The 18,193-nt window shown below is 51.7% G+C and overlaps 1 protein-coding gene across 8 annotated transcripts in view; it reads left to right on the top strand.

Moving 5' to 3' along the window:
- The first annotated feature begins 10,639 nt into the window (after positions 1–10,639).
- Positions 10,640–18,193, top strand: part of LOC116948167 (pleckstrin homology-like domain family B member 1) — a 122,428-nt gene continuing 114,874 nt past the window's right edge. For 3 of the 8 annotated variants that reach the window (XM_076071280.1, XM_076071286.1, XM_076071281.1), the window contains exon 1: positions 13,066–13,500. The gene's annotated coding sequence lies outside the window, so the exon portion shown is untranslated. Of the gene's footprint in view, positions 10,768–13,063; positions 13,501–18,193 lie in introns of those variants that run through there. The other 5 variants (XM_076071285.1, XM_076071283.1, XM_032964598.2 and 2 more) reach the window with 4 other exon arrangements.

Raw genomic sequence — 18,193 nt, 5'->3', positions numbered from 1 at the left:
TGTCACCTTCCCACGCCCTCCTCTTTTCGTTTTGCTCTCTCTATCTCTCTCTTCTCTCTCCGTTCCATGCCCTTTCCCTGTCTCCCTCAACCCCTCTCCGTTTCTTCCTCCCCCTCTACCTCTCACCTCCCTCATCTCACCCCCTCACCTCTCCTGCTCTGTAGGAGAGGTGAGAGTAAGATGATATGATAAGAGTACCCCGCACATTTTTGTGGAGGGGGGGGGGGATGGGTAAAAATAGATTAGCCGGGTATTAAACTAACTACTGACACTTTTAATTTTACCAGGTAAGGCCCACTGAGCTATGTAGTTCTTTTATATAAGCGACTTGGCCACAAATGATAGCTCAACGAAGTGGCTTATCACGTGGATATTTCTAGCACCCAAATGCTCTAAACGTGTGATGTTGATTCTAAATGTGGAGGGGGAAAAAAACCTGAGGACCCGGACACAAATCCACGCGACCACGGGGATAGAAAGAGAAGCACCACAAACTCCAAATGTAAGCGAAATCGCACAAAACCGTGATATGAACCCAGCGGCCACGAGTTTAATTTCACAGCCGAGGCGAACATCGATGTGGAGTGGCAATCTGAACCGGTCATGGGCCGGAATCCTTCAACAACAACAATAACAACAATGCATTGAGCATACGCGGTGAAGTATGGTCAAACAAGACTTTCGCGACTAATGTTAGCCATAATAGAGGGGGTTTTTTTAGTTGGATCGCGTAAATATAAGTGTGTCGTCAAACCCGCCACCACCCGGCACAGCCAATTAGGTTTGTCACGTAAACAAACACGTGACAATTCCTTACTAGTGTCATGGCAGTAGGGTCAACCTACGGTGCGAATTAACTAGTGGCCACGGGAGGTAATGACCGGGTAGTCAGCCTGCAGTGCGAATGGACTAGTGGCCACGGGAGGTAATGACAAGGGAGTCAACCTGCAGTGTGAGTGGACTAGTGGCCACGGGAGGTAATGACCGGATAGTCAGCCTGCAGTGTGAGTGGACTAGTGGCCACCGGAGGTAATGACCGGGTAGTCAGCCTGCAGTACGAATGGACTAGTGGCCACGGGAGGTAATGACAGTGGAGTCCACCTGCAGTGTGAGTGGACTAATGGCCACGGGAGGTAATGACAGTAGAGTCAACCTGCAGTGCGAATGGACTAGTGGCCACGGGAGGTAATGACCGGGTAGTCAGCCTGCAGTGTGAGTGGACTAGTGGCCACGGGAGGTAATGACCGGGTAGTCAGCCTGCAGTGCGAATGGACTAGTGGCCACGGGAGGTAAAGACAGGGGAGTCAGCCTGCAGTGTGAGTGGACTAGTGGCCACGGGAGGTAAAGACAGGGTAGTCAGCCTGCAGTGCGAATGGACTAGTGGCCACGGGAGGTAATGACAAGGGAGTCAACCTGCAGTGTGAGTGGACTAGTGGCCACGGGAGGTAATGACCGGATAGTCAGCCTGCAGTGTGAGTGGACTAGTGGCCACGGGAGGTAATGACAGTGGAGTCCACCTGCAGTGTGAGTGGACTAATGGCCACGGGAGGTAATGACAGTGGAGTCTACCTGCAGTGCGAATGGACTAGTGGCCACGGGAGGTAATGACAGTGGAGTCCACCTGCAGTGTGAGTGGACTAATGGCCACGGGAGGTAATGACAGTGGAGTCAACCTGCAGTGTGAGTGGACTAGTGGCCACGGGAGGTAATGACAGGAGAGTCAACCTACGGTGTGAGTGGACTAGTGGCCACGGGAGGTAATGACAGTGGAGTCAACCTGCAGTGTGAATGGACTAGTGGCCACGGGAGGTAATGACAGTAGAGTCAACCTGCAGTGTGAATGGACTAGTGGCCACGGGAGGTAATGACCGGGTAGTCAGCCTGCAGTGTGAGTGGACTAGTGGCCACGGGAGCTAAAGACAGGGGAGTCAGCCTGCAGTGTGAATGGACTAGTGGCCACGGGAGGTAATGACAGGGGAGTCAGCCTGCAGTGTGAGTGGACTAGTGGCCACAGGAGGTAAAGACAGGGGAGTCAGCCTGCAGTGTGAGTGGACTAGTGGCCATGGGAGGTAAAGACAGGGGAGTCAGCCTGCAGTGTGAGTGGACTAGTGGCCACGGGAGGTAATGACATTGGTGTCAGTTGTGAGTACGAAGGGACTAGTGGCCACGGGAGGTAATGACATTGGTGTCAGCTGTGAGTACGAAGGGACTGGTGGCTATGGGAATGATCGAGAAGGGAGCGTGGTCAGGTGACGGAAGAGGACGGTGGAGTCTACCGGTAGAGCGAGTGTCCAGAGTCGGCGAGAATGATCGAGCAGGGGGGCGTGGCCTCGGTCGGTATACTGTATAAGGGCGATGTTGTGGTGGGGTCTCCCTCTGTGTCAAGTGGACGTGTCTTCAATAAAGTGCCATTTCAAGAGAAGTGTGCCAACTCGTCATTACACTAGTAACGAATTGGCACGTTTTGTTTACGTGACTAACCTTACTAATTAGCTGTGTAGGGTGGTGGTGGGTTTAATGACACATTGATGTTTACGCGACCAAACCCCCCCAAAAAACCTCTAATGTGGATGGTCAAACAACCCCCACACGTGGTCACACGGCATCGAGGGTGGGGTGGGGGGACTTTGCGAAATCGCAGCTGTGGCTTGACAAGGGGCTGAAATTTGACGTTTTAATTATGATAATTAGAACAGCAATTAGCTGCTGCTGATGGCTGTTATTATTATTTCTAAACTGGGTGCGGGGATTTCTAAATTATATACGAGAGAGCATTGTGTCTCGAGTCGGTGTTTTTTTCTCTCGTTAGAATGTCCTTGCAACTGTTGTTCACGCATACTCTATACACCAACGCGTTAGCAGAGTAGAAAAAAACAAACATTGTTGTCTTGCTTCCAACGTCTATGTTGCACACTTATTCTAGTCGTATGGCTGATGGTAGACGCAGAGCAAAGACCACAGTGTCACCACCTTCAGGTGGTCAAGCCAGCAGACAACCGGTGTCAGGGGTAAGCGGAGCGCGTCATCATCGCCGCGATGTCTTCTTCGTGTTTGTGGATCGGGACCGATGCATCGCAACACGTCGCTCCGGTCTCTCTTCTGCATGACCACAGCAGCAGCAGCACCGCTGGAGGAGTTTTTAATTATCCCATTTTGCGCATCGGGGTATCCGTATCTGCTGTTGCTATGGTTTGTGCGGTGGATCGCGGTTTTAGGGGTGGACCGTGAGCAGCTTCCGTGGGGCGATCAAACCCGTTTGGTCTTTCACGACAGGAAGTTTGTGATTTCTTTTTGAACTCCATTCAGCTCTCCAAGCCTCATCGTTGGGGGTTGCACTCGCATCGTTGACGGCAGGACTTCTTGAAAGTGCTGCCCGCGTTCCACCACGTTCAGAGATGTTGTCAGGTTCAACTGATGCTGCTCGAACGCACTGGGATGGAATGCACATAGGCCGATGGACAAAAACACACACTCACGCACACAAGCACACGTCTCGCGGTCTAGGTGGTGTGGAGGGAAGTTGATCACGCACCGGATAAAACGACTGCCCTACGAACTCAGCTCATCTGAGTTCAAATCCCGGCCGAGGGAAACACAAGTGGCGCGTGATATTGAAACCAGTCCTGGGTAGGGGTTGCCAACTCTGACTGAATATATTGCGAGAGGTGTTATTGCTCTTATTCAGCTGCCTTCTTAAAATATGCAATTATTAAAATCTCCCGCGTTGCTTTTAACGGTCACCGGGAGATCGATGCCAATTCCGATGGACACTCCCGGTCAATCCGGTTAGCGTTGGCAGTGCCTAGCGCTGGGCCTATCAGCATGCTCACCAACTCACCTGAAACTACTTTAACTGCCCAGTAGCGCCCTTCACGAGCCTTCTCCACAGAGGCCGATCTTGACACTGCGGGCAAGTCCAATCAGCTCCACGTCCTTCTGTACCACAACACTCCATCTCTTTTCTAGCCCCTGCCGCGTCCTTTTAAGACCCTTCTGTTCGTCGAAATTGAAGCTGCTTTGGCATGCGTTGGCTGGGCATGCGGTCTGCATGACCCAGCCAACGCAAGCCTGCCCGGAGGGGTTAACTGATGGGACCGTGTCCAGATTCTTTCAAGGATCTGTGAGCTCACACAATGCAGTCTGGTTAAACCTAGGATGGATCGTCGGCAGTCGCACGCACACTGGCACAAACACACACACGCGATCTCTATCTGAATTGTAATCGGCGCTTGCCTGCATTGCATGGGCAGTACGTGCCAGCTGTTGAACGCATGTTGCCACTTGCTTGCAACGACTGTAATGTGTGCGCTTGATTGGGGAGGGTTGGCGAACGTCAGTCATCTCTGCAGCCCCATAGCAGACTCCCCCTGCCCCTCTCCCTGCCCCCATAGTCCAGCCCCAATGCTCAATGCCTTCCCCTTTGCTTCTTGGGGGCCGTCCATAAATGACGTCACGCGATTTTGGACGATCTTTGCCCCCCCCCCCTAGTCACACGACGTCACAAAAAGTCAGACCACCCCTCAAATATGACGTCACAAAGCTCTGCCCCCACCCCCCCCAAAAAAAAACATGCTTCAAATCGCTTTAAACTATTGTCATTGTAGTGCGTATTTAATGTGGCGCTGCACTCTGATTGTTGTAGGAGAAAACATTGATTTAAAAAGTCTATTCAATTAAGTAGAACAGTAGAACGTGTTTGTCTATATTTATTTAAAGTTGCGCATTTTGTTGCGGGACGTCATTTATGGAGGGGCCCCCTTGCCTGTCCCAGCCCGCGCTGTTCCTCCGCGAGCATTGGCGAGCCGCGCTTGCATTCGCACGCCGCATAGACCCCACGTCGCGTCGCACACAATGGTGAATAGCTGCCTCCTTTCTCACGTGACATTTCGCGACTCGCATTGATGCAATCGACGAGGATGTACACAGCACAGCACAGCAAGCAGCCCCCGCCCGTGTATCTCCCCGATCCCCTCTGGCCTGAGAAACCTCGATCGCAGCCTCCACAGCCACATTCTCGACGCGCCGCTCAGCAGGAACTCATAAACACACACTGTATGGATTCCCCCCCCCCCCCCCCCCTGTTTCCCTACACAGTCGAATGACCTTCCCAGCTTCCCCATTCCAACAAAGACAAAGCTACCCCGTATAGCCTTCACAGGCTGTTGTTGGGGCAAGTGCCGTTAGCGAGGAGCAACTATAAAGGCCGACACTGTTGCACACGAGGAGGCGGGGATGGGTGGCAGGCACCACACCCGGCAGCCTTTGTCTCCCCAGTGGCCATGTTTACTACACACCGTACCCCAGGCACTCGCTTGAGTCTGAGTCTACCTAGGGGAGGAGGCTAATCGGACAATGGTCACCGGCGTCGACCGTGAGCGGGAATTGAACTCGGGTCAGGCGGGGTCCGTAGGGCAGCACGCTCACCGCTGCACCACCGCTTAACCAATTCCACGCCAACCCCCTTGGACCGACAATCATCATGGCCCCCCCCCCCCGCCAGCCCCGTGTCCTCCTTCGCCCGGCAAACGCCGCCGCCACAACTTGAGGGCAACCCCGTCACGCGACCACCGCCCTCGAGCATGACCGACGCTCACGACACATTTTGAATCCCATCCCGGGAAGCAACAGCAATGCGGAATCAACGCGAGACGTTTGCGAGGAGGCAAAGTTACGAACTGAAAAAATAAGGGAGAACGCAAGTTTCACTTAAGGGTCAAGAGGAGGTGACAGCTTCCAAGAAGTTATCTTAACTACACGTGACATTCGCCTCTGTAAATCTAGATACTCCCTTGCCTCTGTCTCTAACCACGACCCCCGCTAACCCCACCCCCTCCCCCCCCCAGGTTATGCTGTTTCAAGTTTTAGATTTTATCTCTTCGGCTGCCATGCAACCCAGACTGACCTTCTGACCTTGAGTCGCAACATAAACCCCAGCTCACTTAAAACGTAGGTTTCCGTAGCCGATGCATCGATCCGTATTTATCATTTTGGAAAAGCCAAATGGTAGTGTTACGCCAAAATCCTTGCCATTGATTATTCACCAACTGACAAGATTGTCAGATTCACGAAGAATTTATACTTACAAGTGCAGATACAGCTGATGAGACCCACTCGATTTGACGCGTTTGTTAATCAATGTCTCCTAAAAGGAAACTATTCAGGTCAACTCAAAACCATTGAGTTGGCGTGCCACGGTGGCGAGATGTTAACTCCATCGCCAGGTATGCAATGAGGTCGCAGGTTCGATCCCGGCCCTGAAGCCTGCTGTATATTTGGAATTTGCAGTGTCTCTCTCCCAGTGGTCGTGTGGATTTTTCTCCGGGTCCTCCCGGTTTTTCCCTACACACTTAAAATCAACACGCGTTCAGAGTACTTGGTAGGCTAGAAATGTCCACGTGATAAGCCACTCCGTTGAGATATAATTTTGTGATAGCCAAATCGCTTCTGAAAAAAGAGCTCTGTAGCTGAGTGGGGCCTTGCCTGGTAAAATAAAAAAAACCGCTTCGTTCATAGTTAATAGTTGTTTCTCAACCTTCTGAACATCCAGTGCAATGTCAAACTCCGAATCAGTCTCCCTGCCCTCTCTACTCTGAAAAAGGGCCATCACCCGAAACGTCAGCCCGTTATATATGCATTCTCTTATAAGGCAGTGGTGCTAACGGTGAGAGTGGTCAAGTTTTGTTTTCGCTTGCTCACCGCAACCCAACGCAGTCCCATGTATTCGTTGATATTTTTGTTGTCATAGTTGTTGTAGATTACCTTCCTCCGTGACCTTGGCGCACGGTCTCGTTGCCACAGCTGCGCCCGTAGCTGGCGTCCGCCCACCGCAATGGCCTGCAACCCCTCCCCCGTCTTAGCCATGTCCAATCATCATAATCAGAATATTTATTTATACTGTAGGAGGAGAAGGAATCCGATGAGCTAGAAGGCGCTTTATTTTTCAAAGATGTGACCATCCACACGCTCCACGCATTGCTCGCAAACAGCGACCACCGTATCAAGGGGCAACTTTTAAAAATGTGTTTGACCCTTTCTGGCAATAAAAAAAAGAATATCCTCATTTTTCATGTTTTTATACGGGAAAAAATGTGTCCCATGATGTAGCTGCTCACCCCGAGCTAAAAATGTTCTGATACGTGTGGCATTTTCCTTGTGCTGCTCGCGTTTTGGCGTTCTCTGGTCTGACACTGGTGGTGAGACTGGGCCCTAAAGTCGGCTGGTGTAGGCCAATCAGTTTCAAAGACAATGCATCATTTTTTTTTATCAGAGCATTGTTTGCATGCTCACCGCACGTCCTGTGCGTGTGGTTGATGCAGTAACTCGATTCCTTGCGAAAGGTATCGTCCAGTTGGTGTTCGAACATCTTAACACAACTCTTGTTTTATTGCCAGAAAGGGTTAAAAAATAAACCCACCTATTCTTAATTTTTGTCATAGCCACCGCCGTGTTCTGCATTCCAAGTGGCAGCGATTAGAGGCACACTTCTTTGGGTTCTTGTAGCCCAAAGTTAAATGCTTCCTTTCTCTTACTTCGGGGGCCACTCGTTGAACGCGCGTGCGTAATCGTCGTTTCTTTTTTGAACGTCTGCCGACGGCATTTCTTTAAGTGCAGTACTTTATTGAGTTGTTTATTTTGGTTTTGTTAATTAATGTTACGGCCGGTTTTTTTTTGGGGGGGGAGGGGGTTGAGAATTCAAACGTGGCGCTGTTTGAGGTCCACTTTGTCTCACTGGGCCATGGAGTCAAATGACCCCAACTACGCAGCAAAAGCTTCCCTGCATTTTGTCCTTTGCTTTGTCCGTTTAAACGTACTTCTCTTTAAGGTCAATGTAAGGAATAAGAGTGTTACACGAAGTATGAATGTTGTGAAGTGTGCGAGTATGGTTGTGTGTCAGTGAGGAGCGGTGGTGCAGCGGTTAGCGCGCTGCTCTACGAGCCTGGCAAGCCGGGTTCGAGTCTTGCTAATAGCCAACACAAGCGACGATTATCTGAAGCGGTCCTGGACCTCCCCTAGGTCGACTCAGCATCAAATGAGTACCTGGTGCGGTGTGTAAACATCGCTACCGGGGAGAGAAAGGCGGCCTTCATAGGCTGCTTGCTAACAGCACTTTCCCCAGCAGTCTGTTAAGGCTATGCGGGGGATCTTTGTCTTTTGTGTGCGTGTGTAGGTTCCCAGCCTGTGGAATGCACACTTAAGAAGCGAATAAGTTAAATTCCGAAGTGTTGCATGAAATACCTTTGGCGTCCTGTGTCAATTCGGAGACATACCGAGATGTGTGAATACGGTGGAATTTTTTGACCGGGGCAAGTCGGACGACCTGGAGAAAGGTCAACTTTGTGGTCAACTGAGTCCCTGGTGGAGCAAAGCAGGCAGTCGGTCGGCCGGCTCCATCGCAGGTGAGAGAGGAAGCCAGGTGAGAGAGGAAGCCAGGTGAGAGAGGAAGCCAGGTGAGAGAGGAAGCCAGGTGTGCTGAATCGGCGTCGCTGAGATCCTGGGTTTGATACCGGGGTTAAGCCGCCCGTGTCTGCGAGATGATGGGATCAGGGTCGGTCACTGATGACAAACAAAGACAAAGATCCCCCGTATAGCCTGAACAGACTGTTGGGGCAAGTGCTGTTAGCTAGCCCATATGAAGGCCGGCACGGCACACGAGGGGGTGGGTGGCCAGCACCACGCCCGGTCGCCTTTGTCTCCCCCAGTGGCGATGTTTACACATCGCACCAGGTACTCATTTGAGGCTTAGTAGACCTAGGGGAGGCCCAGGACCGGTTCAGATAATCGTCACCGGTGTTGGCCGTGAGCGGAAAGCGAACTCGGGTCGCCGGGTTCATAGGGCAGCGTAGCGCTAACCGCTGCACCACCGCTCCCCTCACTGCTGAACACACACACAAACCACTATGACTTTAAAATAAATTTTTAAAATCACCTAATTATATTAATACATTCCTGCCCTCAGTATAATTGGCGTAGGAATTTACCAACACGCTATGAACGTGACTGGCGATACCAGCGAGTGTGGGACAGCGCAAGCCCCCCCTACCCCACCAGCTAGCCGGAGGCTGCAGGTGATTGAGATATCTGCGGCACTCGCCCAGAGCTGGCTTCACCGTGAGAAATGAATCACTCCTCGCCACCACCCCCCCTCGACAGAGCTGGGGGGGGGGAGGGGAAGTCGAGTGGAGGAAAGGGGTGGGGGTATAGTCTCAGTGTGACCCACACTCATCCCCGTGTGAATATCCAGCCCGCGTGTGCGTGTCTGCGCCTGCCAAAGTCTGCACTGCATTTATTTACTTATGGACAATGGAACATCGATATGCGTCTGTGTGTGTGTGTCTGTGTGGTGGCTTCGTTAGATATGTTTCCTTTTCGTGGTTTAGTGGTACTTGGCACAGTAGGGGGCACAGGTGGTGCATCGGCCGGTCATCTCAGTCAGTCGACCCGTGCCACCTGGGTCTGCCCCGTGACCTCCTGCCAGCGGGCGTTCGACACTTCACGTGGCCTCAACGTGCACATAGCCTGGCACAAGCGTCGTGGTGACGTCACCGCCACTTAGTGGCGAATGGCGGTTGTTGTTGTTGTTGTGTGGTGGCGAGGTGGTTGGCGCGCTGCGCTACGAACCCGGCGACCCGAGTTCGATTTCCGCTCACAGCTAACACCAAGTGACGATTATCTGAACCGGTCATGGGCCTCCCCTATTTATCTCGACGGGTGTCTATGCAACTCTATAGACATCCACGAGTCTCTCTGTAAACTCTATGAGTATTTGTGTAACTCTATGGGTCTCTCTGTAATGGATCTCTATGAGTATTTAAGTAACTCTATGGGTCTCTCTGTAATTCTATGGATCTCTATGAGTCTTTATGTAACTCTATGGGTCTCTCTGTAACCCCATGGATCTTTATGAGTATTTATGTAACATAAATAATGTATTTATGAGTCACTATAACTCTATGGATATCTATGCGTCTCTCTGTAGCCTCTATGTAACTCTATGAGTCTCTATCTAACTCTATGGATATCTGTGAATCTCTATTAACTCTATGCGTCTCTATGTAACTATGTGGATCTCTGTTAATCTCTATGTAACTCTATGGATGTCTCTGAGTCTCTATGCAACTCTATGGATCTTTATGAGTCTTTCTGTGAACTCTATGAGTATCTTTGGGTATCTCTGTAACCCTGTCTCTCAGTAACTCTGTGGATCTCCGTGAATCTCTATCTAACTCTATGCGTCTCTATCTAACTCGATAGCTCTCTGTGAGTCTCTATGTGATTGTGTTAATCTCTGTGAGTCTCTGTGCAAGTGCGATGTCCTCGTAACCGCGTGGTTTGCCCTTGCGAAAGATCTGCTGAAAGCCAGCCCGGCTTGCTTTATCAGCCGTGAATTGAAAGTTTCATGTATTTTCATTTTTTTTCCCAGCCCACAGGATTATGCAGTGGCCCCGTCTTAGTGCAACGTGGCATCTAGAAGAGAAATAAAGAAAGGAAGGGGAAAAAGAAAAATCGTGGGGGGAAAAACTATTTGCGAGTGGGAGAGGGAGTGTGCGAAAGGAGAGAGAGAGAGAGCTATAGAGAGAGAGAGAGAGCTATAGAGAGAGAGGGTGTGCGTGTGTGTCAGCTGACTTTGTCCGGAGGGCATTCGCTTCAGACGGGTGGCTCCGCTGTGCGTGCTGCAGCAGCAGCAGCAGGGGCGGTGCTGCGTGGAGGTGGTGGCGGGGGGAGCATTCCTGGCGCGGAGAGTCGAGCAGCGCCCTCCCCGTCCGTAACGTGCGGTCCTGCATGGGTGAAGCGTTGCTCTCTACCCACTCACTCACTGCTCTCTACCCACTCACTCACTGCTCTTTACACACTCACTCACTGCTCTCTACCCACTCACTCACTGCTCTTTACACACTCACTCACTGCTCTTTACACACTCACTCACTGCTCTCTACCCACTCACTGCTCTCTACCCACTCACTCACTGCTCTTTACACACTCACTCACTGCTCTCTACCCACTCACTCACTGCTCTCTACCCACTCACTCACTGCTCTCTACACACTCACTCACTGCTCTTTACACACTCACTCACTGCTCTTTACACACTCACTCACTGCTCTCTACACACTCACTCACTGCTCTCTACCCACTCACTCACTGCTCTTTACACACTCACTCACTGCTCTTTACACACTCACTCACTGCTCTTTACACACTCACTCACTGCTCTTTACACACTCACTCACTGCTCTTTACACACTCACTCACTGCTCTTTACACACTCACTCACTGCTATTTACACACTCACTCACTGCTCTCTACCCACTCACTCACTGCTCTCTACCCACTCACTCACTGCTCTTTACACACTCACTCACTGCTCTTTACACACTCACTCACTGCTCTTTACACACTCACTCACTGCTCTTTACACACTCACTCACTGCTCTCTACCCACTCACTCACTGCTCTCTACCCACTCACTCACTGCTCTTTACACACTCACTCACTGCTCTCTACCCACTCACTCACTGCTCTTTACACACTCACTCACTGCTCTTTACACACTCACTCACTGATCTCTGCCCACTCACTGCTCTCTACCCACTCACTCACTGCTCTTTACACACTCACTCACTGCTCTCTACCCACTCACTCACTGCTCTCTACCCACTCACTCACTGCTCTCTACACACTCACTCACTGCTCTTTACACACTCACTCACTGCTCTTTACACACTCACTCACTGCTCTCTACCCACTCACTGCTCTCTACCCACTCACTCACTGCTCTTTACACACTCACTCACTGCTCTCTACCCACTCACTCACTGCTCTCTACCCACTCACTCACTGCTCTCTACACACTCACTCACTGCTCTTTACACACTCACTCACTGCTCTTTACACACTCACTCACTGCTCTCTACACACTCACTCACTGCTCTCTACCCACTCACTCACTGCTCTTTACACACTCACTCACTGCTCTTTACACACTCACTCACTGCTCTTTACACACTCACTCACTGCTCTTTACACACTCACTCACTGCTCTTTACACACTCACTCACTGCTCTTTACACACTCACTCACTGCTATTTACACACTCACTCACTGCTCTCTACCCACTCACTCACTGCTCTCTACCCACTCACTCACTGCTCTTTACACACTCACTCACTGCTCTTTACACACTCACTCACTGCTCTTTACACACTCACTCACTGCTCTTTACACACTCACTCACTGCTCTTTACACACTCACTCACTGCTCTTTACACACTCACTCACTGCTCTTTACACACTCACTCACTGCTCTTTACACACTCACTCACTGCTCTTTACACACTCACTCACTGCTCTCTACCCACTCACTCACTGCTCTTTACACACTCACTCACTGCTCTTTACACACTCACTCACTGCTCTCTGGCGCACTCACTCACTGCTCTTTACACACTCACTCACTGCTCTTTACACACTCACTCACTGCTCTTTACACACTCACTCACTGCTCTTTACACACTCACTCACTGCTCTCTACCCACTCACTCACTGCTCTTTACACACTCACTCACTGCTCTTTACACACTCACTCACTGCTCTTTACACACTCACTCACTGCTCTTTACACACTCACTCACTGCTCTTTACACACTCACTCACTGCTCTTTACACACTCACTCACTGCTCTTTACACACTCACTCACTGCTCTTTACACACTCACTGCTCTCTGCCCACTCACTCACTGCTCTTTACACACTCACTCACTGCTCTCTACACACTCACTCACTGCCCACTCACTCCCAACCCACTGCCCACTCACTGCCCACTGCCCACTCACTACCCACTGCCCACTCACGCACTGCCCACTGCCTCCTCGCTTGTCTCTCCTCCGCCTTCTCGAGCGAAGCTCCTCGGCATCCGCGTCTCATCTTTACCGCCGGACGCGAGAGTTGACGCACAGTGGATAACGTCAAGGCAGACAAGACTCCCTCTACCAAGGCAAAGCGAACGGCCGAAGACACTTTTTATATATGATATATATTAACATAAACGTATAGGGCTGCTCTAGCAAGTGGAACAGTCAAAACTAAAATGCGTCGTTGTCAGAAGATGCCAAATTGATTTGCAAACGTGGTGTTGTTCCTGGCCTCCCAGCGTTGCAACTGCTGGATTCTCAAATCTTCAGCGTCCTTGACCATCTTCACGCTGCTCCTCGACCAGTGCCCATGGCAGTTGCCTTCGTGAGATCCGCAGTTATGTTTTTGTCGGAAGCGGACTGAGGGACTTCCCGTTGTCGCCTTGCAGTGACTCTGCCGCCGCTGCTGTTCCAGCCACATGGCCAAACGGCACCGCCGATTGGCGCGGTTGGCTACGTACGGCGAGAAAGAAGTCCAACGTGTTGGCCGAGATCGTCTGCGGATATAAACCCGGGAGTCGTCTTGCGCGGATTCCTTGGCGCGTCCCACGGCCGCGACCGTCGAGGGGATCCCCTCGCGAAGCGCTCCGAGGTGAGTGATCCTCTCCTCGCCGTCACGCGTCACCCACGAAGTGGGATGAATGACACAAAGCAACAACCGGTTCGGCGAGTTCACTTTCGCACGCGCGGTTTTTTTTTTCATATTTGCGCGCACACAGAGTGCGCTCAAACAAAAAAAGGTCAGGCCCCGCATTGCGGTGGCGTTTCGTTCGCAGATCCACGGCGTCCCGAGTTCGATTCACGCTCACGGCCAACACCCACTGACGATTGTCTGAACCGGTCCTTGGGCCTCCCCTAGGTCGACTCAGCCTCACATGAGTACCTGGTGCGGTGTGTAAACATCGCCACTCGGGAGACAAAGGCGGCCGGGTGTGGTGCTTGCCACAAACCCCCTCGCGTGCCGTGCCGGCCTTCGTAGCTGCTGCTCGCGAACAGCGCTTGCGTCCAACAACGGTTCAGTTGAGGCGACACGGGGCGAATCCCGTGTCTTTGATGGTGACGACAGCTTGACAAGAGGGGAGGTTTCCCACCTTCAATAAGGCAATCTCCGGCCGTGGCCGTCCACGGCTTGTCTGGCAGGGCCTTCCAGGAGAAGAGGCCGGGGCGGAGTTCACGAGGCAGGGGAGCGCCCTCCCATTCGCGTTCGCCCTCCGCTCTGTTGCTCAGAGTGGTGGCGTTCTGTTCGAGCGCCGCTCGCGAGAGAAACTCGCCGGCGCCACACGCACAAAGGGGTCCCTTTATCGAGTCGTCGTGCCGGCTCACGGTGTAATTATCTACTTACTCTGCATGGTGCGTGCGTGCGTGCGTACGCACGTGCATGACCCGCCGGGAGGGGGGTCTTAGGATAGATACGCTCGTGCTTTCATATTTGATACAAAATTCAAATCGGTTGTTGGTGCGTGACAAGATATTCTTTGGGGTGAGTTTTTTTTCTTTTTGATGGTCGAGAAGTTAATTTCACACCCGGGTCGCGTTGACTTAATCAACTCTATCCCACGATGACAACTTGCTTAAAATATAATTTTCGTCGTGGATAAAGGAGATGCTGCTGGTGCTGCTGCTGATGATGATGATAGTAGCTTGCTTGTTGTTCCACGTGGCATCGCTGCTCGAGGAAACTGTTTCTGTGAGCCCCAGGCATTGAAATTGAGCCTCCAACTCTGCCACCGGGAGCCTTATGCATTGACACCTCCGATTAGCACGGTTGGCTACGCACTGTGCAAAAGAAGTTCAACGTGCATGCACAAGGAGCACACGTGTGTCTGCGGCTCCCTGCGCACCACGGTGTCACTCGGTATAAGCGTGTGCCCGCGGATGGATTGCTCTTCAAAAAGCGCGTGCTACTTTAAAATGTGAACGTCAGCCACAATTGTATAAACGTGACTGTATTATAACGTGTACGTACGCATGTTGACATCCTTTCGCACGTAGCCTACGTAGCCAGTCGGAGATGTTCACGGGGGGTGTCAACGGGGTCATAAATAAGTCAAGAGTCAATGGCTTAATCTGTTTTAACGTGTCGCGTCTGTCGTGGGCCGTTCAACGGCGAGAGGGATATTAAATTAAAACAGATTAAGGTTGTTGCCTATTTATTTATCTATCACCTGTGCTAAGGGAAGCCTCGAGACTTTGCACATTGACGGTCCCGCATCACCATCGGGCACGTTTGACCAATTCATTCTAACGAGGAATTGTCTCCCTTTTTTTAATATACCGTATATAGATAAACATTTTCTTTCAAGTTTAGCGTCGCCGGAGCGAACTGAACTCCTCAAACTCGACCAAAGCAACGGAATCGACGCCGAACGGGGACCTGAGCGAGGCCCCCCCCCCCCACCACCTTCTCGTTTCCGTATGAGCCTGGCGAGTCCCCCCATTCCGTGGCGTCGATGAGACGGAGGCCAGGGGGGCTAGGGGGGCGCTCTCTGCCTCGCGCGCCACTGATGATTGCTCCCAGCAGGGCCAGGTTGTTGTGACTTCGTGAATTCCGCACGCGGTGATTTGTTTTCTCTGCGGGGGGTGCAGGGGGGGGGGCAGGATGAAGGTGAGATCCGAGGCAAAGCCTCAAACCTTCCTCCCGCCCCACCCACCGTCCTCACACAGACGACAAAGATCACCCGTGTAGGCTTAACAGACGGTTGGAGCAAGTGCTGTTAGCGAGCAGCACCCTATGAATGCCGGGACAGCGCACGAGGGGGTTGGTGGGCAACACCACGCCCGGCTAATTTAAGGCTGAATCGACCTAGGGGAGGCCCACGACCAAATCAGATGTTCGTCTCCTGCTAACAACTACACTGCTCACACCCACTCGCATGCACACGCATATGCGTGTGGGGAGCGGTAGTGTAGTGGTCATCGCGCTGCGCTACGAACCAGGCAGCCCCGATTCGATTCCCGATCACGGCTAACACAGGCGACGATTGTCTGAACCGGTCCTGGGCCTCCCCTAAGTCGACTCAGCATCAAATGAGTACCTGGTGCGGTGTGTAAACATCGCCACTCGGGAGACAAAGGCGGACCGGGCGTGGTGCTGGCCACCCACCCCCTTTGTGTGCCGTTGCCGGCCTTCGTAGGGCGCTCACTAACAGCACTTGCCCCAACAGTCTGTTCAGGCTATACGGGGGATCTTTGTCTTTCCACGTGTGCGCACGACTGTATCCATTTTTTTATTTTTACCCAGCCCAAAGCTGTACCAAAAAGGGGCCCTTTTTCTGGTTGTTATTTTTTTTTTCTCTCGTGCTCTGTTGGCAGCAGCGCGCTCCGCAGAGAATCACGGCGGTTGGGTGGAGGTGCGTTCGCGTCCACACAGAACCCTTGTGAGCGGAGGCCGGTTCCTTAACCCAGCAGCAAAACAGGAAGTCGGCTGCGAGAGAGAAAACTTCTGCCGCGGCTTATTTTTTTTTGTACGCCACGAAAACGTGATGGAATTTTTTTTTTTAGAGGTCAACTAAAAAAATTATTAAGCCGTGATGTCACGACGCAGAGGAGAACTGAGAGGTTATTTAATACGTAAAAAAATACCGGGGTATGTGGAGCTGGCCGGATGATTCAGACGTTGCAGATGCCGGTTAAATGCCCCGATTCAGGACTCGAATAAGATTTCTTGAGAATCAGTGAGCCTCTCATGTTGAAATAAATGACATAATTGTAATCTTGATTTGAAGCTTTCGTGACTGCAGGAATCCATACTCTTTGGTTCTATTATTATTTTTCTACCTACGTGACTTTACCGACATAATTGTCATTATATGTTTTTTTTTAATCGGCAACGCCGTTCTGGTGTCATCGCTGCTAATACATTTGCGGAGAGCGCTGGTGGCCAGGTGGAACATGGGGACAGGGCGCTGAGCCGGCGCTGGTGAGAACCTGGGTTCGAATCCAGGTTTCAGCCGCCTCGGAGTAAGCTGAGTTCTCAGGCGTAGTGAGTTGGTGGTCTCGGCCCAGTCACTATAAAACAAAATGCTCCACCATTTGGTTCTGCACTTACCTTAACTAACCTTTCCAGCTCCCAGTGCAGCTCCCAAGCTTTGGAACGTTGTTGCCTTCGTTAGAGATTTATGTAAGTCCATCTTGAAAACTCGCCTCTTTACACCGACCTTTACACCCCCACCTAGTTCTTAGCCGTTTACCCTGGTTCTGAGCGAGTGTGTGGCTGAGTGAGTGAGCGAGCGAGTGGGCGAGTGAGTGAGTGGCTGAGCGAGTGGATTAGTGAGTGAACGAGTGGATTAGTGAGTGAGCCATGAGTGAGTGACAGGAGTGAGCGAGCGAGTGGGTTAGTGAGTGGCTGAGCGAGCGGGGGAGTGAGTGAGTGGGTAAGCGAGCGAGTGGGTGAGTGGCTGAGTGAGCGAGTTAGCGAGTGGGTGGGTGAGCATACCTGTCAACCCCTCATCAGTGCCGACCTTGTTATAGACTAATTCACACCTTAGTGGTCACCCCGTGCCCTTACAAATCTCAACGTTCATCCTACAAAGTCCCATAACACGGGAGAAACACAAACAAATACACCAAAAAATGTTTACTTAAATCCTCTGTACAAAAAAAAAACGGGTAAACCGTATGGGTTCACATGTATGGGAAAGTGAGCGAGGGGATGAGTGGGTGGGTGGGTGGGTGAGTGAGTGGCTAGGTGAGTGAGTGGGTAAGTAGATGGTTGAGCGGGTGCGTGAGTGGGCGAGCGGGTGAGCGAGTGGGTGAGCGAGCGGGTAGTGAGTGGCTGAGAGAGTGAGCGGGTGCGTGAGTGGGTGAGCAAGTGGGCTGCTGAGTGGCTGAGTGAGCGAGTGGGTGGGTGAGTGAGTGGCTAGTTGAGTGTATAAGTGAATGGCTGAGTAGGTGAGTGTATAAGTGAATGGCTGAGCAGGTGAGTGGGTACGTGAGTGGGTAAGCGAGTGCGTGAGTGGATGAGCGAGTGGATGAGCGAGTGGGTGAGTGAGTGGTTGAGCGGGTGATCAAGTGCGTGAGTGGGTGAGCAAGTGGGCTACTGAGTGGCTGAGTGAGCGAGTGGGTGGATGGGTGAGTGAGTGGCTAGGTAAGTGATTGGCTGAGCGGGTGAGTGGGTGCGTGAGTTGGTTAATGACTGGGTTAGTGAGTGGCTGAGCGAGTGGGTGAGTGGGTAAATGGGCCTTTAATTCCCTGTTGACTTCTGGCCGTTTACCCTGCAGGTTCTGTTTATTTCCTGCTTTCCATACACGGTGGCCCTTTGGGATCTATGGATGAAATGCGCCTTT

This window comes from Petromyzon marinus, chromosome 32, assembly GCF_048934315.1.
Source record: "Petromyzon marinus isolate PM22_M1 ecotype Great Lakes invasive population chromosome 32, UKy_Petmar_22M1.pri1.0, whole genome shotgun sequence".
NCBI classification, from domain to species: domain Eukaryota; kingdom Metazoa; phylum Chordata; class Hyperoartia; order Petromyzontiformes; family Petromyzontidae; genus Petromyzon; species Petromyzon marinus.
The sequence above is the reverse complement of the archived record's forward strand: the minus strand, read 5'-3'. Positions and strand labels throughout refer to the sequence as shown.